We start from the raw sequence: 22,993 nt of genomic DNA on the forward strand, positions 1-22,993 counted from the left end.
GACCCGTATCTTGCCAAAAGGTGACCCCGTGTGACTTCTTTAAGGTCACACTGAGGTAAACAGAGCTGCTATCCACCAGGAGCGACTCCTTGAGGAATATCTGCCAACGAGAGATTCCGTTGAGAATCGTTCTACAGAGTAACCATGAAAAATATGCGTTTGCCTCATACCGTCACCAAATGACGTCATAATGTCTCAAGCTTGACATATCTAGAAAGCACTCATCAAGGTGTTCAATTTGAGGTACTACACGAGATGGTTCCTAAAACTTGAAAATTTGACCTTGGGGTCAAATATGTTTGACCTTAGGCGCTAACCATGAAGGTCAAGGCCAATCGCCACCAAAAATTAATCAGCTGAGCGCTAGACCATGAACTATATTCCCATGAAGTTTGAAGACGATCCGATCAAAATTACTCAAAAAAAAATCGTCGACTCCCCTGATTTGTGCCAAAGTGACCTTGACCTTTGACCTTGACCTTCAAAATTTTATGCGCTGAAAGGGACCTCTATAGGCCTCTGATATGCGAAGTTACAAAAATTTCCAATGATAACTGTGCTCTGTAGAATTTTTTATACGTGATTACAGACAAACAAACAAACAAACAAACAAAACATACAAGCTGACTAACATATCTTGCAAAAACTTCGTTTTGGCAAGATAATAAGAAAGTAAAGGGAAATACACGGAGTGGGGCAAAGGTTATATAGGATACAGAATATTATAGAAGAGGAGAAGGAGGGAAGGAAGGACGTTGGGGAGAGGGGGGGGAAATGGGGTGTTTATGGTTGAAAAAAAAAATCAAGATTTATTCGTTGGGAGAATGGAAAACAGTGGAGTACCAGTTACAACTACATTTAATGGGTCTGAGAGTTCTTGCTGATGACCCCCACTCACCTTTGTGATGTGTGAGCTAGTCTCTACAGATTTCAATGAACATCGGAGCAAAAACTTTTAAAACGAGTAAATAGGGACTTGGTATCCATGACAACGCATCCAGAGACTTTTCCCCGAAAAGTGACATTCCTTGAAACATTCTTGCCGGCTCAGGACGACACGACTTCGACACACGTGTGATGCACTCCATGCACGCACCCCAACGAGTTTGTCAGTCCTACCGAATCCTCAGAACCTCTCCCGCACAGAACAATGAATTTGATCTCTGTTCATGAAGTGTGCCACGATGGTCCAGAGGTATCGCACTCACTCCATTTTGACATGTCTAGTCTTCGTTCGATTAAAGAAGAGTAGGTAGGTGAACCGAACGTCATCACAAACCGGACGTCAAGTCTTTCGTGAAGAGTAGGTGAGCTCTCGCCGGCATCTTGACCAAATTCCAAATTCCTGACTTAACCTGAGTGGAACGTCAGGCCTGGCCAGCCGATTCGTGAAAGACTTGGGCCAAGCTTCCCACGGCCAACTCCACAGGAGCGTGGGAATAACTGTAGCCGTAAAAGAAGAGTGGCGTCTTCACTTGTGCTCGCACGCACAGGCAGGGAATATTACAAACAAGGAAAGCCCCGACTCTCGGATGGATGTTAACTTTGAGAGCCGTCTACGACCATTAGCTACTGGACCTTTTAATACGTCACGATGTCTTTCGACGAAGAGTTGTGTGTCACTAACCTCTCCAACCTCCAGCCCATCCAGCTTCATTCGAACGTCAGACCTGGTGAGCTACTTCCTAAAAGACTTTGGTCAATCAAACATTATTACACACACACATCATTGACCCCCAAACTCACAGTAAGCCTACATGACATAAAAAGGAGGAGAGAGGGTATGGGTATGGCTGGTTATTTGGAATAGTCCACCATCAAAATAGTGTGTCAGAGTAAGGACTCTTGATTAATTCAAGAAGGAACCATAGAAGAGTTGCGAAGATAAAAAAAAGGTTTATTGAAAAGTTTTAAGTCGAGTTGTTTCAAAAGAAATCGTTTGGAGACGCTGAGAATAGAGGGTACATCGATTCGGTTGAGTTGGCATGTTGGAGTGTGTTGTGCTGCGTGCTCTGTTGGGGGTAAAAAACAGAAAAGTATGTATTTATAGTGGGGAGGACCGGTGAAAAAAGTTATACGATTGAGATACGATCACAATGTAATCCAAAACTTGGCAACAACAACCAAAAAAAATATGAGAAGCATTTATATAAATAATAATAATAATTTTTTTGTTGTTGAAACCTTGGCGTGCCTCAGGGGCGATGACGAGCTCCTCGTTGGTGGTACGATTTTGAACGTCCCTGATCGTACATGGTGTTCGGGTGGCGATGTGTGGCTCAGCTTTCCCAGATCGGAACGGTTGCCTTTTTCTGTCTGCGCACATCATTAATTGAGTGACGTAATAAAAATTAAAACAGCAAACTGTGATATGGAGGTATTGATCTCCATGATGGTTCGATGTTTGGAGGTAGGTACATGATCACCTATCGGTTTCCGTCACTGAATCACGAATCTCTCAGATTATCTCAGCAGGATGTTTGAGCTTGCTGACTTTGTGGATAGTAAAGCATCCGGATTTCCGGCCTGGGTATTCTCCAAAGGCTTCGCTGCATTCTTCTTCCTGCATGCCAACGCCGCTAATTCTGCTTCAACAAAATTGCCTGTGGACGATGTTGGGATAAAAGGGTTTAATCCTTGTACATGTCAGTAATGTACCCAAGTGATGATATATATATATATATATATATATATATATATATATATATATATATATATATATATATATATATATATATACATTTATTTAATTAAAATCAATATGAGCCCTTGCCTGACAGTCCTGAGATTCAGCATGACATTAGACGGAATATATTTATTACGTATGCACTTGCGGTGGTCTCTCCAACTTTTTAACGCTCTCAATTAATCCCACCTTCTTGTAGGGTCAACCGGGGAACATTTTTGACTCGAGTCCATCACAAACCGGCTGGTCAGGCCTGAGGTTCGACTGACGGTGTCATGAATTTGGAATTCGTTCAGGACGCCAGTGATGACTCACCGACTCTTCAGGGAAACACACCGTAGGATCTTTAACACCCATCAATGATCAGTGTTGACAAGCGGATCATCCGGTTTAACATCCTTCCAAATTGATGCCTCCCTCACCTTGCATGTGAAACACAAGTGTGACTTTTTAATAGCCCGGTCCAGGGCCGGATTGAGGTCTTATAGGCATTTTGGTGGATGCATTTTTATGGGGATCGATTTGTATGGGAAAATGAGTGATCAAAATTATCTTGAATATCATATATACACTGTGCCTATCGATGTATACACATCAGGACCTCGACATTCACAGGAAATGCATTCTGGGGAAATCCAAGAATGTTGAAACCGTGAATGTGGGGGCATTGTTTCAATGGGAAATGAGGGGGGTTCCTGGGATTTCCCAACCCACGAAAAATCTGCGAATGTCAGGGAAAATCTCACAAAAATGCTGTGGAAAGAGACAAAAACCGTGAATGTTGGGATAAAATCTCCTGAATGTTGGGGAAAATCTCACGAATGTCGGGGAAAATCTCACGAAAATGCTGTGGAAAGAGACAAAAATCTGTGAATGTTGGGGTAAAATCTCACGAATGTTGGGGAAAATTTCACGAATGTTGGGGAAAATCTCACGAAAATGCTGTGGAAAGAGACAAATATCTGCAAATGTTGGGGTAAAATCCGCGAGTGTAGGGGTAAAATACGCGAGTGTCGGGGTAAAATCCGCGAGTGTGGGGGTAAAAGCTCACAAATGTTGGGGTAAAATCCATGAGTGTGTGGGTGAAATCCGCGAGTGTCGGGGTAAAATCTCACAAAAATGCTGTGGAAAGGGACAAAAAATCCGTGAATGTTGGGATAAAATCTCCCGAATGTTGGGGAATATCTCATGAATGTCGGGGAAAATCTCACGAAAATGCTGTGGAAAGGGACAAAAATCTGTGAATGTTGGGGTAAAATCTCCTGAATGTTGGGGAAAATCTCACGAATGTCAGGGAAAGTCTCACGAAAATGCTGTGGAAAGAGACAAATATCTGCGAATGCTGGGGTAAAATCCGTGAGTGTCGGGGTAAAATCTCACAAAAATGCTGTGGAAAGGGACAAAAAATCCGTGAATGTTGGGATAAAATCTCCCGAATGTTGGGGAATATCTCATGAATGTCGGGGAAAATCTCACGAAAATGCTGTGGAAAGAGACAAAAATCCGTGAATGTTGGGGTAAAATATCACGAAAGTCGGGGAAAATCTCACGAAAATGCTGTGGAAAGAGACAAAAATCTGTGAATGTTGGGGTAAAATCTCCTGAATGTTGGGGAAAATCTCACGAATGTCAGGGAAAGTCTCACGAAAATGCTGTGGAAAGAGACAAATATCTGCAAATGTTGGGGTAAAATCTGCAAGTGTTGGGGTAAAATCCGCGAGTGTGAGGGTAAAATCTCACAAATGTTGGGGTAAAATCCATGAGTGTGGGGGTGAAATCCGCGAGTGTCAGGGTAAAATCTCATGAAAATGCTGTGGAAAGAGACAAAAATCTGCGAATGCTGGGGTAAAATCCGCGAGTGTCAGGGTAAAATCTCAAAAATGCTGTGGAAAGGGACAAAAAATCCGTGAATGTTGGGATAAAATCTCCCGAATGTTGGGGAATATCTCATGAATGTCGGGGAAAATCTCACGAAAATGCTGTGGAAAGAGACAAAAATCTGCGAATGCTGGGGTAAAATCCGCGAGTGTCAGGGTAAAATCTCAAAAATGCTGTGGAAAGGGACAAAAAATCCGTGAATGTTGGGATAAAATCTCCCGAATGTTGGGGAAAATCTCACGAAAATGCTGTGGAAAGAGACAAAAATCCGTGAATGTTGGGGTAAAATCTCACGAATGTCGGGAAAAATCTCACGAAAATGCTGGGGAAAGAGACAAAAATCCGTGAATGTTGGGGTAAAATCTCACGAATGTCGGGGAAAATCTCACAAATGCTGTGGAAAGGGACAAAAAATCCGTGAATGTTTGGATAAAATCTCCTGAATGTTGGGGAATATCTCATGAATGTCGGGGAAAATCTCACAAAAATTCTGTGGAAAGAGACAAAAATCCGTGAATGTTGGGGTAAAATCTCATGAATGTCGGGGAAAATCTCACGAAAATGCTGTGGAAAGAGACAAAAATCTGTGAATGTTGGGGTAAAATCTCCTGAATGTTGGGGAAAATCTCACGAATGTCAGGGAAAGTCTCACGAAAATGCTGTGGAAAGAGACAAATATCTGCGAATGCTGGGGTAAAATCCGCGAGTGTCGGGGTAAAATCTCACAAAAATGCTGTGGAAAGGGACAAAAAATCCGTGAATGTTGGGATAAAATCTCCCGAATGTTGGGGAATATCTCATGAATGTCGGGGAAAATCTCACGAAAATGTTGTGGAAAGAGACAAAAATCCGTGAATGTTGGGGTAAAATCTCACGAATGTCGGGGAAAATCTCACGAAAATGCTGTGGAAAGAGACAAAAATCTGTGAATGTTGGGGTAAAATCTTCTGAATGTTGGGGAAAATCTCACGAATGTCAGGGAAAGTCTCACGAAAATGCTGTGGAAAGAGACAAATATCTGCAAATGTTGGGGTAAAATCCGCGAGTGTCGGGGTAAAATCCGCGAGTGTGAGGGTAAAATCTCACAAATGTTGGGGTAAAATCCATGAGTGTGGGGGTGAAATCCGCGAGTGTCAGGGTAAAATCTCACGAAAATGCTGTGGAAAGAGACAAAAATCTGCGAGTGCTGGGGTAAAATCCGCGAGTGTCAGGGTAAAATCTCACAAAAATGCTGTGGAAAGGGACAAAAAATCCGTGAATGTTGGGATAAAATCTCCCGAATGTTGGGGAATATCTCATGAATGTCGGGGAAAATCTCACGAAAATGCTGTGGAAAGAGACAAAAATCCGTGAATGTTGGGGTAAAATCTCACGAATGTCGGGAAAAATCTCACGAAAATGCTGGGGAAAGAGACAAAAATCCGTGAATGTTGGGGTAAAATCTCACGAATGTCGGGGAAAATCTCACGAAAATGCTGTGGAAAGAGACAAAAATCTGTGAATGTTGGGTTAAAATCTCCTGAATGTTGGGGAAAATCTCACGAATGTCAGGGAAAGTCTCACGAAAATGCTGTGGAAAGAGACAAATATCTGCGAATGCTGGGGTAAAATCCGCGAGTGTCGGGGTAAAATCTCACAAAAATGCTGTGGAAAGGGACAAAAAATCCGTGAATGTTGGGATAAAATCTTCCGAATGTTGGGGAATATCTCATGAATGTCGGGGAAAATCTCACGAAAATGCTGTGGAAAGAGACAAAAATCTGTGAATGTTGGGGTAAAATCTCCTGAATGTTGGGAAAAATCTCACGAATGTCAGGGAAAGTCTCATGAAAATGCTGTGGAAAGAGACAAATATCTGCAAATGTTGGGGTAAAATCCGCGAGTGTCGGGGTAAAATCCGTGAGTGTCGGGGTAAAATCCGCGAGTGTCAGGGTACAATCCACGAGTGTCAGGGTAAAATCTCACGAAAATGCTGTGGAAAGAGACAAAAATCTGCGAATGCTGGGGTAAAATCCGCGAGTGTCAGGGTAAAATCTCACAAAAATGCTGTGGAAAGGGACAAAAAATCCGTGAATGTTGGGATAAAATCTCCCGAATGTTGGGGAATATCTCACGAAAATGCTGTGGAAAGAGACAAAAATCCGTGAATGTTGGGGTAAAATCTCACGAATGTCGGGAAAAATCTCACAAAAATGCTGGGGAAAGAGACAAAAATCTGTGAATGTTGGGGTAAAATCTCCTGAATGCTGGGGAAAATCTCACGAATGTCAGGGAAAGTCTCACGAAAATGCTGTGGAAAGAGACAAATATCTGCAAATGTCGGGGTAAAATCCGCGAGTGTCGGGGTAAAATCCGCGAGTGTCGGGGTAAAATCCGCGAGTGTCGGGGTAAAATCTGCGAGTGTCGGGGTAAAATCCGCGAGTGTGGGGATAAAATCCGCGAGTGTTGGGGTAAAATCCACGAGTGTCAGGGTAAAATCTCACAAAAATGCTGTGGAAAGAGACAAAAATCTGCGAATGTTGGGGTAAAATCCGCGAGTGTCAGGGAAAAATATCACAAAAATGCTGTGGAAAGGGACAAAAAATCCGTGAATGTTGGGATAAAATCTCCCGAATGTTGGGGAATATCTCATGAATGTCGGTGAAAATCTCACGAAAATGCTGTGGAAAGAGACAAAAATCCGTGAATGTTGGGGTAAAATCTCACAAATGTCGGGGAACATCTCACGAAAATGCTGCGGAAAGAGACCAAAATCTGTGAATGTTGGGGTAAAATCTCCTGAATGTTGGGGAAAATCTCACGAATGTCAGGGAAAGTCTCACGAAAATGCTGTGGAAAGAGACAAATATCTGCAAATGTCGGGGTAAAATCCGCGAGTGTCGGGGTAAATATCACAAAAATGCTGTGGAAAGGGACAAAAAATCTGCGAATGTTGGGGTAAAATCCGCGAGTGTTAGGGTAAAATATCACAAAAATGCAGTGCAAAGGGACAAAAATCTGCGAATGTTGGGGTAAAATCCGCGGGTGTCAGGTTAAAATATCACAAAAATGCTGTGGAAAGGGACAAAAATCTGCGAATGTTGGGGTAAAATCCGCGGGTGTCAGGTTAAAATATCACAAAAATGCTGTGGAAAGGGACAAAAAATCTGCGAATGTTGGGGTAAAATCTGCGAGTGTCAGGGTAAAATCTCACAAAAATGCTGTGGAAAGAGACAAAAATCTGCGAATGTCAGGGTAAAATTCGCGAGTGTCGGGGTAAAATCCACGAGTGTCGGGGTAAAATCCACGAGTGTCGGGGTAAAATCCACGAGTGTCAGGGTAAAATCTCACCAATATCTAGGAAAATTTCATGAAAAGGCTGTGGAAAGAGACAAAAATCCGTGACTGTTGGAGTAAAATCCACGAGTACAAGGGTAAAATCTCACAAAAATGCTGTGGAAAGAGACAAAAATCTGCGAATGTCGGGGAAGAATCCACGAGTGTCGGGGTAAAATCCGCGAGTGTCGGGGTAAAATCCGCGAGTGTCGGGGTAGCATCCGCGAGTGTCGGGGTAGCATCCGCGAGTGTCGGGGTAAAATCCGCGAGTGTAAGGGTAAAATCTCACGAAAATGCTGTGGAAAGAGACAAAAATCCGCGAGTGTCGGGGTAAAATCCGCGAGTGTCGGGGTAAAATCCGCGAGTGTCGGGGTAAAATCCGCGAGTGTCGGGGTAAAATCCGCGAGTGTCGGGGTAAAATCCGCGAGTGTCGGGGTAAAATCCGCGAGTGTCGGGGTAAAATCCGCGAGTGTCGGGGTAAAATCCGCGAGTGTCGGGGTAAAATCCGCGAGTGTCGGGGTAAAATCCCACAAAAATTCTGTGGAAAGAGACAAAAATCTGCGAATGTTGGTGTAAAATCCGTGAGTGTCAGGGAAAAATATCACAAAAATGCTGTGGAAAGGGACAAAAAATCCGTGAATGTTGGGATAAAGTGTCCCGAATGTTGGGGAATATCTCATGAATGTCGGTGAAAATCTCACGAAAATGCTGTGGAAAGAGACAAAAATCCGTGAATGTTGGGGTAAAATCTCACAAATGTCGGGGAACATCTCACGAAAATGCTGTGGAAAGAGACAAAAATCTGTGAATGTTGGGGTAAAATCTCACAAATGTCGGGGAACATCTCACGAAAATGCTGCGGAAAGAGACAAAAATCTGTGAATGTTGGGGTAAAATCTCCTGAATGTTGGGGAAAATCTCACGAATGTCAGGGAAAGTCTCACGAAAATGCTGTGGAAAGAGACAAATATCTGCAAATGTCGGGGTAAAATCCGCGAGTGTCGGGGTAAATATCACAAAAATGCTGTGGAAAGGGACAAAAAATCTGCGAATGTTGGGGTAAAATCCGCGAGTGTTAGGGTAAAATATCACAAAAATGCAGTGCAAAGGGACAAAAATCTGCGAATGTTGGGGTAAAATCCGCGGGTGTCAGGTTAAAATATCACAAAAATGCTGTGGAAAGGGACAAAAATCTGCGAATGTTGGGGTAAAATCCGCGGGTGTCAGGTTAAAATATCACAAAAATGCTGTGGAAAGGGACAAAAAATCTGCGAATGTTGGGGTAAAATCTGCGAGTGTCAGGGTAAAATCTCACAAAAATGCTGTGGAAAGAGACAAAAATCTGCGAATGTCAGGGTAAAATTCGCGAGTGTCGGGGTAAAATCCACGAGTGTCGGGGTAAAATCCACGAGTGTCGGGGTAAAATCCACGAGTGTCAGGGTAAAATCTCACCAATATCTAGGAAAATTTCATGAAAAGGCTGTGGAAAGAGACAAAAATCCGTGACTGTTGGAGTAAAATCCACGAGTACAAGGGTAAAATCTCACAAAAATGCTGTGGAAAGAGACAAAAATCTGCGAATGTCCGGGAAGAATCCACGAGTGTCGGGGTAAAATCCACGAGTGTCGGGGTAAAATCCACGAGTGTCGGGGTAAAATCCACGAGTGTCGGGGTAAAATCCGCGAGTGTCGGGGTAAAATCCGCGAGTGTCGGGGTAGCATCCGCGAGTGTCGGGGTAAAATCCGCGAGTGTAAGGGTAAAATCTCACGAAAATGCTGTGGAAAGAGACAAAAATCCGCGAGTGTCGGGGTAAAATCCGCGAGTGTCGGGGTAAAATCCGCGAGTGTCGGGGTAAAATCCGCGAGTGTCGGGGTAAAATCCGCGAGTGTCGGGGTAAAATCCGCGAGTGTCGGGGTAAAATCCGCGAGTGTCGGGGTAAAATCCGCGAGTGTCGGGGTAAAATCCGCGAGTGTCGGGGTAAAATCCGCGAGTGTTGGGGTAAAATCCAGAGTGTCAGGGTAAAATCTCACAAAAATTCTGTGGAAAGAGACAAAAATCTGCGAATGTTGGTGTAAAATCCGTGAGTGTCAGGGAAAAATATCACAAAAATGCTGTGGAAAGGGACAAAAAATCCGTGAATGTTGGGATAAAGTGTCCCGAATGTTGGGGAATATCTCATGAATGTCGGTGAAAATCTCACGAAAATGCTGTGGAAAGAGACAAAAATCCGTGAATGTTGGGGTAAAATCTCACAAATGTCGGGGAACATCTCACGAAAATGCTGTGGAAAGAGACAAAAATCTGTGAATGTTGGGGTAAAATCTCCTGAATGTTGGGGAAAATCTCACGAATGTCAGGGAAAGTCTCACGAAAATGCTGTGAAAAGAGACAAATATCTGCAAATGTCGGGGTAAAATCCGCGAGTGTCGGGGTAAAATATCACAAAAATGCTGTGGAAAGGGACAAAAAATCAGCGAATGTTGGGGTAAAATCCGCGAGTGTTAGGGTAAAATATCACAAAAATGCAGTGGAAAGGGACAAAAATCTGCGAATGTTGGGGTAAAATCCGCGGATGTCAGGTTAAAATATCACAAAAATGCTGTGGAAAGGGACAAAAAATCTGCGAATGTTGGGGTAAAATCTGCGAGTGTCAGGGTAAAATCTCACAAAAATGCTGTGGAAAGAGACAAAAATCTGCGAATGTCGGGTTAAAATCCGCGAGTGTCGGGGTAAAATCCACGAGTGTCGGGGTAAAATCTCACCAATATCTAGGAAAATTTCACGAAAAGGCTGTGGAAAGAGACAAAACTCCGTGACTGTTGGAGTAAAATCCACGAGTACAAGGGTAAAATCTCACAAAAATGCTGTGGAAAGAGACAAAAATCTGCGAATGTCGGGGAAGAATCCGCGAGTGTCGGGGTAAAATCCACGAGTGTCGGGGTAAAATCCACGAGTGTCGGGGTAAAATCCGCGAGTGTCGGGGTAAAATCTCACGAAAATGCTGTGGAAAGAGACAAAAATCCGCGAGTGTCGGGGAAAAATCCGCGAGTGTCGGGGTAAAATCCGCGAGTGTCGGGGTAAAATCCGCGAGTGTCGGGGTAAAATCCGCGAGTGTCGGGGTAAAATCCGCGAGTGTCGGGGTAAAATCCGCGAGTGTCGGGGTAAAATCCGCGAGTGTCGGGGTAAAATCCGCGAGTGTCGGGGTAAAATCCGCGAGTGTCGGGGTAAAATCCGCGAGTGTCGGGGTAAAATCCGCGAGTGTCGGGGTAAAATCCGCGAGTGTCGGGGTAAAATCCGCGAGTGTCGGGGTAAAATCCGCGAGTGTCGGGGTAAAATCCGCGAGTGTCGGGGTAAAATCCGCGAGTGTCGGGGTAAAATCCGCGAGTGCCGGGGAAAAATCCGCGAGTGCCGGGGAAAAATCCGCGAGTGCCGGGGAAAAATCCGCGAGTGCCGGGGTAAAATCCGCGAGTGCCGGGGTAAAATCCGCGAGTGTCGGGGTAAAATCCGCGAGTGTCGGGGTAAAATCCGCGAGTGTCGGGGTAAAATCCGCGAGTGTCGGGGTAAAATCCACAGTGCCGGGGTAAAATCCGCGAGTGCCGGGGTAAAATCCGCGAGTGCCGGGGTAAAATCCGCGAGTGCCGGGGTAAAATCCGCGAGTGCCGGGGTAAAATCCGCGAGTGCCGGGGTAAAATCCGCGAGTGCCGGGGTAAAATCCGCGAGTGCCGGGGTAAAATCCGCGAGTGCCGGGGTAAAATCCGCGAGTGCCGGGGTAAAATCCGCGAGTGCCGGGGTAAAATCCGCGAGTGCCGGGGTAAAATCCGCGAGTGCCGGGGTAAAATCCGCGAGTGCCGGGGTAAAATCCGCGAGTGCCGGGGTAAAATCCGCGAGTGCCGGGGTAAAATCCGAGAGTGTCGGGGAAAAATCCGCGAGTGCCGGGGAAAAATCCGCGAGTGTCGGGGAAAAATCCGCGAGTGTCGGGGAAAAATCCGCGAGTGTCGGGGAAAAATCCGCGAGTGCCGGGGTAAAATCCGCGAGTGTCGGGGAAAAATCCGCGAGTGCCGGGGTAAAATCCGCGAGTGCCGGGGTAAAATCCGCGAGTGCCGGGGTAAAATCCGCGAGTGCCGGGGTAAAATCCGCGAGTGCCGGGGTAAAATCCGCGAGTGTCGGGGTAAAATCCGCGAGTGTCGGGGTAAAATCCGCGAGTGTCGGGGTAAAATCCGCGAGTGTCGGGGTAAAATCCGCGAGTGTCGGGGTAAAATCCGCGAGTGTCGGGGTAAAATCCGCGAGTGTCGGGGTAAAATCCGCGAGTCTCAGGGTAAAATCCGCGGTGCCGGGGTAAAATCCGCGAGTGCCGGGGTAAAATCCGCGAGTGCCGGGGTAAAATCCGCGAGTGCCGGGGTAAAATCCGCGAGTGTCGGGGTAAAATTCGCGAGTGTTCTGTCTGGTACAATGGGGACAATGGGGGATAACGTTATTGGTTTGTGGCAATTACTGGTTCATGAAAACGGCCGCAAATGGTTTCACCACCAAAGTCGGGGAATTGGTACAATGGGGGCAAGAGGGATAATGTTATTAGTTAATGTGGTTCCTGGTTCAAAGGGGAAAGTTTTTAAAGTTTATAATGTTTTCGACCATGAATGCATGATTACAGTGCATTAAAAATGTTTAAAAATAAAAAAAACGACATCAGGTACCATTTCCAATTTATTGAAGAATGCATTTTAAAGTCTCTTAACGATACCATACCATACTGTGAAACGAAGAAAACATCATCATCATCATGTACCTTTTAAATTAAATATCCCACGAAGCTGCACTATACATACAGGAAGCAGGTCATGGTCACGGCTCATGGAAGATATGTTTTTTGTGTATGTACAGTATTATACTATACGTACATCCAGATGGTTTGTGCGTGGCTCGTGGAAGATATGTTTTAGAACTGTGTTATTCTCACATCTCATGAAAAAAATATATTGTTGCGAAAACCGCGAATATGCTGGGCAATTTCCCGTGAATGTCAGAGAATTTTCCAAATTATCAACCGCGGATATGCGGAACCCGCAAATACACGGAACCCGCAAATGGTGGAACTGCGACTGCCGGGGTCCGGGTGTGTGTATGTAAACATATATATATATATATATATATATATATATATATATATATGTATATATATATATATATATATATTTCTTTACGTTTTCATATATTCAAGGGAGAAATCTTTGTTAGTTTTTGTCCTGAAAAAAGATGGTCAAAATTTTTTTTTCATAGTCCCTAGGCACAGTGCCGACTGGATAATAAACCCCAAGCTGGGTTGAGATTTGAACTGAGGCTAGACAGTTCAAAACAGCTGAAAGACGAGTGTGTATAAACACAGGTCCTTTTTTTTGTATACGGAGTCAAGACTCATGGAATGGCTTGAACACAGAACAGATCAGGATGAAACATAAATAATTATCCCCGTGCAGGGGATAGTCACGTGACACGAAAACGAAAGCGAATATCGAAAATCCGGCCTGATCAAAATTTAGATATTGCCCCATAGATTCATATGCCACAATCAAATTCAAGATCGCTTGAGAAATGGCGGAGGAGATAGAATTTGAAAATCGTCATTTTCGCAACTTCAAAGGCCTCGTGACCTTGACCTTGACCTTCGGTGACCTTGAAAGTCACCGTCGTGTACATCTCATCGACCTCTATCAGGATCACTAATGACCAGATCTCCCGCTTCACTTCATTGTGAACGGACGGACGGATCGTCACCTCTCCTCTCAACACCAATATTATTAGGTCATGCTCGAAGAGATGACCTAAAAAGGAACAGCAGAAAGAAAAGCAGGAAATGCCAACAGAAGGGCCGATGGAGAAAATAGACCGAGACGGACAATGGAGAGATTTGGGTAATGTTGATGGGTAAGGTAGAAAGAAAGGGGTGGACAAGATGGATAAAGAAGTGAAATTTTGGGAGGAGGGTGGGGTGGTTTAACCGGTGTAGAAAATAACATACATGGCTTTGGATGGGGGAGATGAGATGGTGGTGAACAGCTGTCTTGAAGACCTGGACAGAAGATGGAGATTGAAAAGAATGTGGAAGTTTCACTGGTGGGAAAAGAGAAGAACAAATGAGTGGAGGTGAGCAGTAATTCTGGATTTTGGGAGTTTTCTAAAAGGGGGGTTTATGGTGGACTGTGTGCCCCCCTGCAGATACCTGGAGGAGCGGGGGACAAAGCATGGATTGGACAGAGGGTGCAAGACCAGAAAGATGGAAGAACACAGAGACCTGTCGGCGATGGCGAAGTGATAGGCTCATTGACTCTGCTTGAACATGGGAAATTCCAATGATGTTGAAGGCCTTGGTTTTCACTGTATCAAGGTGGGAGGCAGTGGAGCCAGCCCAGAGGGGAAAGCAGTATTCTATCAAGCTGCAGATGAAAGCCTTGAAGGTGGATAGGAGTTCAGGTGTGCCAAGGAAGGACTTGCATGATGGAGGATGCCCAGTTGTTGAATTGCTTTGCAGATCAACTTTGAAATGTAGTTTGCTCAAGTGGGATCATAACTGAGAGTGAGACCGAAGAGTTTGAATGACTGGACTTCTTTGAGAGGGTTGTTGAGAAAGTTGATGGAAGGGTTTGTGGTGCGGTCTTTTCAGGGAGACAAAGTGAGAGTTTGGGATTTCTCAGCGTTAAAAGACATACTTGACGTGTTTGACCAGTTTTTGATTTTTTTTTCAAGGCCTGAAGAGAGGGAAGATGTGCAGCCTGCCTGTCTGAAGAGGGAAGAGGCTGCAGTCAGCCTGTCTGAAGGATGAGGGGTGTCACGGGAGACGGTGGACTCATCAACAAATAGATAAAGAGGATTTTCCAGAGTCAGAGAGATCATTGATGAAGATGAGGAAGAGGATTGGGTGTAGAACACTGCCTTGGGTCACTCCAGCTCGGACAGGGAGAGGAGATGAAAGGATTCCATTGAGTGCCGCATATGGGTTATGAGAGTGGAGGAAGTCAGTAAGCCATGTGTGGAGTTGGCCTTGGATGCCATAGGCAGAGAGCTTGAAGAGCAAGGTGTGGTGCCAGACTGTATCGAAAGCTCAAGATGTGTCCGGAGAAACGGTCTTGATCTCATGTCTGACATTGAGGGCCACCATCCATTGTTTGGACAGTTGAAGCAGCATGTCCAAAGTACAGTGACCTGGTCTAAATCTGAATTGATTATCTGAGATGAGGTTGTTTGAGAAAAGGAATGATTTTATATCAGCTACGATAATGGATTCCATGACCTTGCTGATGATTGGAATAAGTTAATTAGTCTGTAGTTATAGTCCAAGAGCATTAGGTCAAAATAGGCCCTAACCTGGACATTTTTGGTAACAAGCTGATTTTTTCAGGATAGGTTCAGGAATATGTCTAGAATAACATACTAAAAGTCCTCATAAATCCTCCTTGAGCGTTTTCCAAAATCCAAGATGGCGTCCAAAATGGCCGCCTCTTCTGTTTTTCTCATAACTTTGCAAGCAGGTTTCCCCAAAACACACTTTAAATGTCTACATATATGTTTTGAAGTATGAGGAACTCATTAGAATACATCTTAAGAGATGTTGAAGCACGCAAGTACCAATAAAACTGTTTGAGCTCTTCCAAAAATCCAAAATGGTGTCCAAAATGGCCGTCATTAACAATTTTATCTCAAAATTGTTTAAATATTTATCATTAATTAATTAACTGTGATATTTCATCCTGAAAATATTCAACAAACATTTCAATTATAAATGTGGTTGCTGTGCATACAGTATTCAAATCAATTTGAATGTTAAAGTCTAGAAGTGTGCCCTTAATCGCTTATGACATTACGAGGGAAACATTGTACCATCAGTTTGATGCTAAACAGACAGGGCGACATAAATTTGCCATATGGTCCATTTTCGTCACCTAAAGCTCGGAAATTGAAAACTTGGTGCTAACCTTTTTTACCAACAAGATGCAGTTGATGTCTACCATGAGGTGAGTTCTATTTGAAACATTCCATTATCATTAAGGAAGTAAAACTATTATTTTTGGTACCCAGACTAAATGCATGATCAAAATTTGTGTCTTCATGCATGTACTACACAGTACTGTGTAATATCACTTGACAGGGAATTTCTGTGGAGTAGTCTATCGTTACACCTAAAACATTGTATTGAATCATTTTATTTGTTTCATGCAGATGAAAAGAATTATAGTATGATAGAAATCAGAGAGTGTATGACACTCCTTCCTATTGGTACATGTATGCTGTATTTGTATAAAAGGTTCCTTTTTTGTGTGTGTCATGTCATTCCTAAATTGTGATATGCTAGTATACATTCATTATTAATAATAGCAGACATTTTAAAGTGCCTTTTCCATTGGATACAAAGTGCTATGAGATGTCATCCCTGGTTGTCATAGGAGATAAAATATATTACCAGGCTGCGACAGTACAAGTGCAGTGCACATCTAGGGATAACAAAATAAGTTAGTCTTCAAGTCACATATTACATGGCAGTGAATTTCTGTGGAGTAGCCACTATCATCATCATTTTCCTCTCGGGTTTCCTTGCGAGATTTTCTCTGCCCAATACAATTCCTACCAGACATTCTGGCACCCCACAATGAGTTGATTCATCCATAATTTAACTTCACAGGTATCAATATGTAAACATGCTATAGAGTACTGTGATTGTGATGTGTTATAGAAATTGCAGAATCATGTGATGGCAATCATGTGATGGCATTGGCACTTGTGTGCTTCTACATCTCTTATAATGTATTCTATTGAGTTCCTTGTACTTCAAAACATATATTTAGACATCTAAAGTGCGTTTTGGGGAAACCTACTTGCAAAGTTAAGACAAAAACATGAAATGGCGGCCATTTTGGACGCCATCTTGGATTGCGGAAAACGCTCAAGGAGGATTCATGAGGACTTTTAGTATGTTATTTCACACACATTCCTGGACCTTTCCTGAAAAAATCAGCTTGTTACCAAAAATGTCCAGGTTAAACCCTAATGCTCTTGGACTATTAATGGGTTATGTTTTTGTACCTTTTCATGTAGTGCAGTGATGTTTGCTGACTTCCAAGCAGATGGTAGATGACCTTAGGCAAAGGACAGGGTGGAAAAGGCAGAGAGAGGATGTGCAAGAGCAGCAGAGCACGTTTGTAGGACACGTGATCTGATGCTGTCCGGTCCAGTTTCAGTCACAGTTGAGGGTTGACAGAAACTTCTCCACCTTCTCAGGTACAAAAGACATAGAGTTCAGGTGTGAATTTTTTTCATTTATTTATATTTTCATTGACGGATGCTTTCTGATGGTCCTGTGATTTTTCCTGGTGTATCGGCTTCGATGTCCATTGGCAAACAAAATTACTGTGCTTCCCCATTGTCTCGGGTCACTCACCTGCATTTGTTTAATTTATTTATATTTTCATTTACGGAGGTTGTCCGATGATTCTGTGAATTTTTTCGGTGTACCGGCTTCGATGATCATCGGCATGCAAAATTTCAGTTTTCTACATCACTCGGAAGGTATGAATCTTTAATGTCAGTGAATAGTTAGAAAGAGCTTCATATCTTAGATACCTACAAAAGGCAATCTCGCAATCTCTCTCGCAATCTCTCTATCTCTCTCTCGCAATCTCTCTATCTCTCTCGCAATCTCTCTATCTCTCTCGCAATCTCTCTATCTCTCTCGCAATCTCTCTAGCTCTCTCTCGCAATCTCTCTATCTCTCTCGCAATCTCACAATCTCTCTATCTCTCTCTCGCAATCTCTCTATCTCTCTCTCGCAATCTCTCTATCTCTATCTCTCTCTCTCTCGCAATCTCTCTATCTCTCTCGCAATCTCACAATCTCTCTATCTCTCTCTCGCAATCTCTCTATCTCTCTCTCGCAATCTCTCTATCTCTCTCTCGCAATCTCTCTATCTCTCTCGCAATCTCTCTATCTCTATCTCTCTCTCTCGCAATCTCTCTATCTCTATCTCTATCTCTATATCTCGCAATCTCTCTATCTCTATCTCTATCTCTATCTACAACACTGTGTGGGGGGAAACATAGGCTATGTGGCCATGGCCTCACATGGGGATATGGGGTGGGTATAAATTCTCGATGTAAATGTGTACCGTGTAGCATGTTCCAAAATGTAATCAATTCATCCTTGTCACACAGCAGATCTGTCCACCAAGTTTTGTCTAAATCCATCCACAGTTTAAGATATTGTGCTCTATATAGTTTTTGGCCCGATCTCTCAATGGGGAAGAATCACTGTAAAAAAATCGAGTATTTGGATCCGGATCCGGATCTTCACCAAAATCTAAACAATTCGTTCTTGCCACATACCCAAACTCTCCATCAAATTTTGTCCAAATCTACCTACAACGTTTTGAGATATCCTGCTCACCCACAGACAAACAGACAAACAGTGGTGAAAACATAATCTCCGTCCATCTTCAGTGGTGAAGGTAATAACAATAATGATTAAAAAAACCGAAGCAAGAAATATAATCTTCCAGCCATCATGGCTTGGAAGGCGAATAATAAAAATAATAATCTCTGTGTTCCAGATACACCCCAGCCAATTACACGCACGACGTCGCATGCGAATAAACCCAGGAATGGGAACCAGGCCACAACTTGCCTTGTCAATGCGTGGGTCCTTGGCCTCACCTCGCAGAGTCACGCACTTCCACCGCTCCCTCCAGATCCCACACCCCGGGTATGCGCACACCCTTGCCCGCCGATTTCCACGCGATTTGACTGACACCCACGTGTCGCCGCAGTGCATGCTGCGCCAAACTCGTTTAGTCGGAGTTTTTCGCACCCATCGCTCCCATCATGTGTCGAGTGACAGCATCTTTCACGCTTGCACAGGCGGAGAGCTCGCGAGCTTCTTTTACTATTTATTTTTTGTACAAAGGATTATTCCGTCTTTTCTGTGCCTGCATTCCTGCGACGGATTCGGAAAACGATTGCGGTCTGTACGCTGGAGTGAGGCCAACGCACGGCTCTCGTACCTTATCTCCTGCTCCGCTGATGAGTGCCGCTGCGCATCCAAGTACATGAGTCGTAAAAGTTTGTCTAGTAACAATATTGTGTTCGCTAGCATTCGGTGTCCATGAATCCAAAGGCTGACAGAGCCTTTTGCACACTGTTGTTAGCTTGACAGGCATTAGATCTTTAGCGTGAAAAAAAAACACTCTCTGTCCATCCTTTCATGAAAGATCCATTCCGTGTGTGTGTGTGTGTGTGTGTGTGTGTGTGTGTGTGTGTGTGTGTGTGTGTGTGTGTGTGTGTGTGTGTGTGTGTGTGTGTGTGTGTGTGTGTAACTTCGGTCACGAGAGCCACGACTGAGCATTTATGTGTATTTAACAAGATTAGCACGCACACACACACACATATATATATATATATATATATATATATATATATTTTGGACAACTTCCACACTCCTCAAGGTGAAGAAGCTGCATAAAGCAAACCAAGAAGGCCAACACAAGGTAAGCACTTTTGCTGTTGCGAACCCTTCCTCGAGTTCCTCAACAACTATAAAGACGTTCACACATAGTACACACATGAGAATCCCAGTGCTATACACTCCCCTCAGCTCCCAGACCGGTTTTCATCACTTACTGGCGAATCATCAGCGATAGCGCAGACAGCAATGCATACCAATGAAGCTCCCAAGCGTGTACCACGTACAAACGTCAAAAGCAGTCAATATATAAATAAAGACCCACCCACGTCTCTCACCTGTGAATGGAGGGAATAGCCAATCAGCTCTAACCTAATCAACTAAACCCAGGTGGCTCGATTATACAAGAAGGCCAACTTACCCCGCTTACCTTGTGTTGGCCTTCTTGGGTTGCTTTATGTAGCTTCTTCAGCTAGAGGAGTGTGGGAGGTGTCAATTATTTATATAATCCGAGCCACCTGCGTTTTGTCGATTAGGTGAGAGCTGATTGGCTCTTTGCTCCATTCACAGACCTGTACATGTGGTTATTTTATCACAGGCGGTGGTGTGCGTGGTGCCAACCCTAATCCGTGCCATGAATTGAAGGAAAGGATTGGATATAATTATGAGATGTAGATTTGGGTTGAAAAGAACGTGCCACTTGTGTCCTGTACGGTGTTTGGCTTTTATTGTTTGGTTCTCCACAGCATCCTCGCAGCGGTGGCGTCGTCGTGTGGTTGATGCTTTTGGCCTCCTGAACAGTGGGTGAAAATTATTGCTGTGCTGCATGCGTTCCGTACAGTCTGGCGGTGGTGGTGATTGTCTGTTTCTTTTGGTCTTTTGCGAGGACGCATTCTTTCAGTGAAGGGCGTGGCCGCAGTTTTTGCAGGAGGCCATTTGAGTGCATTGCCTGCTTTGATTTATTTCAGGAATAAGAGGAAAAGAGTAGTAATGAAGTTAGAGATATAATCAGACCGAACTATGAGATCCACACAAGGCACTTCGTCCCGTTTGACCCATTAGACATGAGAGAAGGTTCTCACTGCAGGTATATTAATGAAATAACTGCCTGGGGACCACTGTATGATGGATGCCATTGCCTTGGAGGGATGCGGTTTCCAGAACTGCAACAATATATATGTATATAAATTTTGATATGTAACTATATATATATATATATATATATATATATATATATATATATATATATATATATATATATATATATATATATATATATATATAAGAATATGGATATGCATATATATTGTTGTGGAAATGGCCCTGAGTGTGTTACTAAATATAGGATTAGCCCAGACCCCCCACCAAATGCATATTTAGCCAGGTTGCTTGGTAAATGGATGCTACATGTGTGTCGGAAGGTGTAAGATGTTCATCATTGGTACATTGGTGGTGGACCGAGGGGTTCATCTTCTTCCTTCCTCTGTCCAGACAATGGACTCTGCCCAGCGTGCTGAGAGGGGGAGTGGCCTAGAGAAGGAAGTGAAACTGAAGGGAGGAGTTTGTTGGCTTCGTAAAGGGGCACGCCCCAAAAAGAAAAGGTGGTAAAACTGAGAGCACGGAGTTGGGCAGTCGGGCTTCCGTCCGTCCGTCCGTTCACAATGAAGTTGAAGCGGGAGATCTGGTCATTAGTGATCCTGATAGAGGTCGATGAGACATACACGATGGTATGACTTTCAAGGTCACCGAAGGTCAAGGTCAAGGTCACGAGGCCTTTGAAGTTGCGAAAATGACGATTTTCAAATTCTATCTCCTCCGCCATTTCTCAAGCGATCTTGAATTTGATTGTGGCATATGAATCTATGGGGCAATATCTAAATTTTGTCAGGCCGGATTTTCGATATTCGCTTTCGTTTTTGTGTCACGTGACTTCAAAGTTGGCAAAAAATGCGAACATGACGATTTTCAAAATCTATCTCCTACATTTCTCAAGCAATCTTGAATTTGATTGTGGCATATGAATCTATGGGACAATATATAAATTTGGTCAGGACGGATTTTCGAATTTCGCTTTCGTTTTCGTGTCACGTGACTTCAAAGTTTGCAAAAAATGCCCTACCTTCAGGAGGCTATATATTTTCTCGCAGAGATGACCGTCACTCCCGCACGGGTGTATTTTTTTTATTTTTTTTTGCAAAAAGGAAGTCTGTCACCATGATGGTGACACAGTCCCGGATGGAGAACACTCAGTCGTTAAATTGTGAATCTGAGCCTTGCCTGCAGGACAGTCCGAGGAATTGATGGTGCGTTCATCTTTGAATTTGGCTTTTCCCAACTCCAAACAGTTTTTTTTTTTCAAACTGACCCGATAGTCTCCCTTCCACCAATTTTGGCCGTAACTTTGATTTTGGCTGCCATTTTAATTATCCATCCCTCTGTATGGTTGTTAGACATCTTCTTTTTCAACGATGCATGTCATTATTATTGCATAGTGAATGATTTTCAGATGGCAAGCCCTGAACATGTTGCTCTCAAGTAGCATAACTGAGCTAAGATTTTGGAGTATTTATCATTTGACTACTTTGGTGAACTCTGCTCTGGATACAAGCGGATTGTGTTGATATAGAGCAGGAATAATGGGTCAAACAGCCTCCTCCTGCATGAAAGTTATGTGTATGTCCTGTTAATGGCACGGTGCTTGCTCGTTCTCTTTCAACTTGCTCACTGATCGTGTTCGGAGGGGGAATAATTTTCCGTGCATTACCTGTCCAGCAGGTGGCACTTACGTCATGCTACGTGATTGCGGATGCTTGCTGAACAATACACCTTTCTGTCTACAAACCATCCGCTCTGCGCTTGGACAAGGGCTTTGAGTCAAGGATATCTGGCCAGTGATCCAGAGAGGTGATTCATGTGAAATTACTGCAAAAATAAAAATAGAAATCTCATTCTAAACTCACATGGCCGACAATATGGTCAACAGCAAATTGATTCCTTCTGAAGCTATATTCGGTTAACGAACAAGAAAAACGTTGAATGTAATTTTAAAACAAGCAAAAAAATGCTTGAAATGTTGATACAAGTTACGTGCAAAAAACTTTTGTTTCTGAATTACTTGTTTTGCGAACAATGCAAACGTATCCTTCAGAGGGGGCGCTACACATCTTGTTCGTCTCGTCTGGGTTAGATTCCCGACCTGACACTAAACTCGCATTGGTGCCTCGCAGGCAGGGCGTTACATTAGTGACTAGTGATTGTGTCATCCCGAAGATGGCCGTTATAAAGCCGGGTGTCCTGACTGCTGGCAAAAGTTAGTCGACGTTAAAGATCCCATGATCTTTTTTCGACCAAGAGTAGACAACGTATCGCCAACTCCCTGACCAAATTCCAGATCTCTACCTGACTAACCTACAGGGGGCACTGCATCAGCAGCGTATGATGGCATGGTTCGGGAGCAATGCTCTCGGTGGTCAGATCTCGGAATAGACTCCCGGCCCAACATGTACACGACCCAAAATAATGAACTATGAGTATTACACCCCTAGGATTGGATCATAGACGGATTTCCAAGGTGTGGTTCAAGTGATAGGGCTGATATCTCTGATTCCTATAAACTGCCAACTTTGAATACAGATGACAAAAGCACAGAAGGTAAAAGTAATAGCCAAAATTAAT

General features: G+C 43.7%; 2 long non-coding RNA genes across 8 annotated transcripts in view; one reads left to right on the forward strand and one right to left on the reverse strand.

Annotated features, from left to right (window-relative positions):
• LOC147023490 (uncharacterized) overlaps positions 1–22,993 on the forward strand; it is a 153,521-nt gene that overhangs the window by 81,393 nt on the left and 49,135 nt on the right. The window lies entirely within an intron of this gene.
• Positions 1,881–19,820, reverse strand: LOC147023491 (uncharacterized). Of its 6 annotated transcripts, none has more exons than XR_015060211.1 (3): positions 19,740–19,820; positions 2,195–2,603; positions 1,881–2,012 (listed from the first exon to the last, which is right to left on the reverse strand). It is a non-coding gene; the product is annotated as an uncharacterized LOC147023491 (long non-coding RNA). The 6 variants fall into 6 exon arrangements; XR_015060209.1 differs by having other exon boundaries at positions 19,749–19,807; XR_015060210.1 differs by having other exon boundaries at positions 19,657–19,745.

The sequence above is a fragment of the Eptatretus burgeri genome, chromosome 7 (assembly GCF_056783735.1).
Source record: "Eptatretus burgeri isolate ZD-2024b chromosome 7, Ebu_testis_v1, whole genome shotgun sequence".
Classification (NCBI taxonomy): Eukaryota; Metazoa; Chordata; class Myxini; order Myxiniformes; family Myxinidae; genus Eptatretus; species Eptatretus burgeri.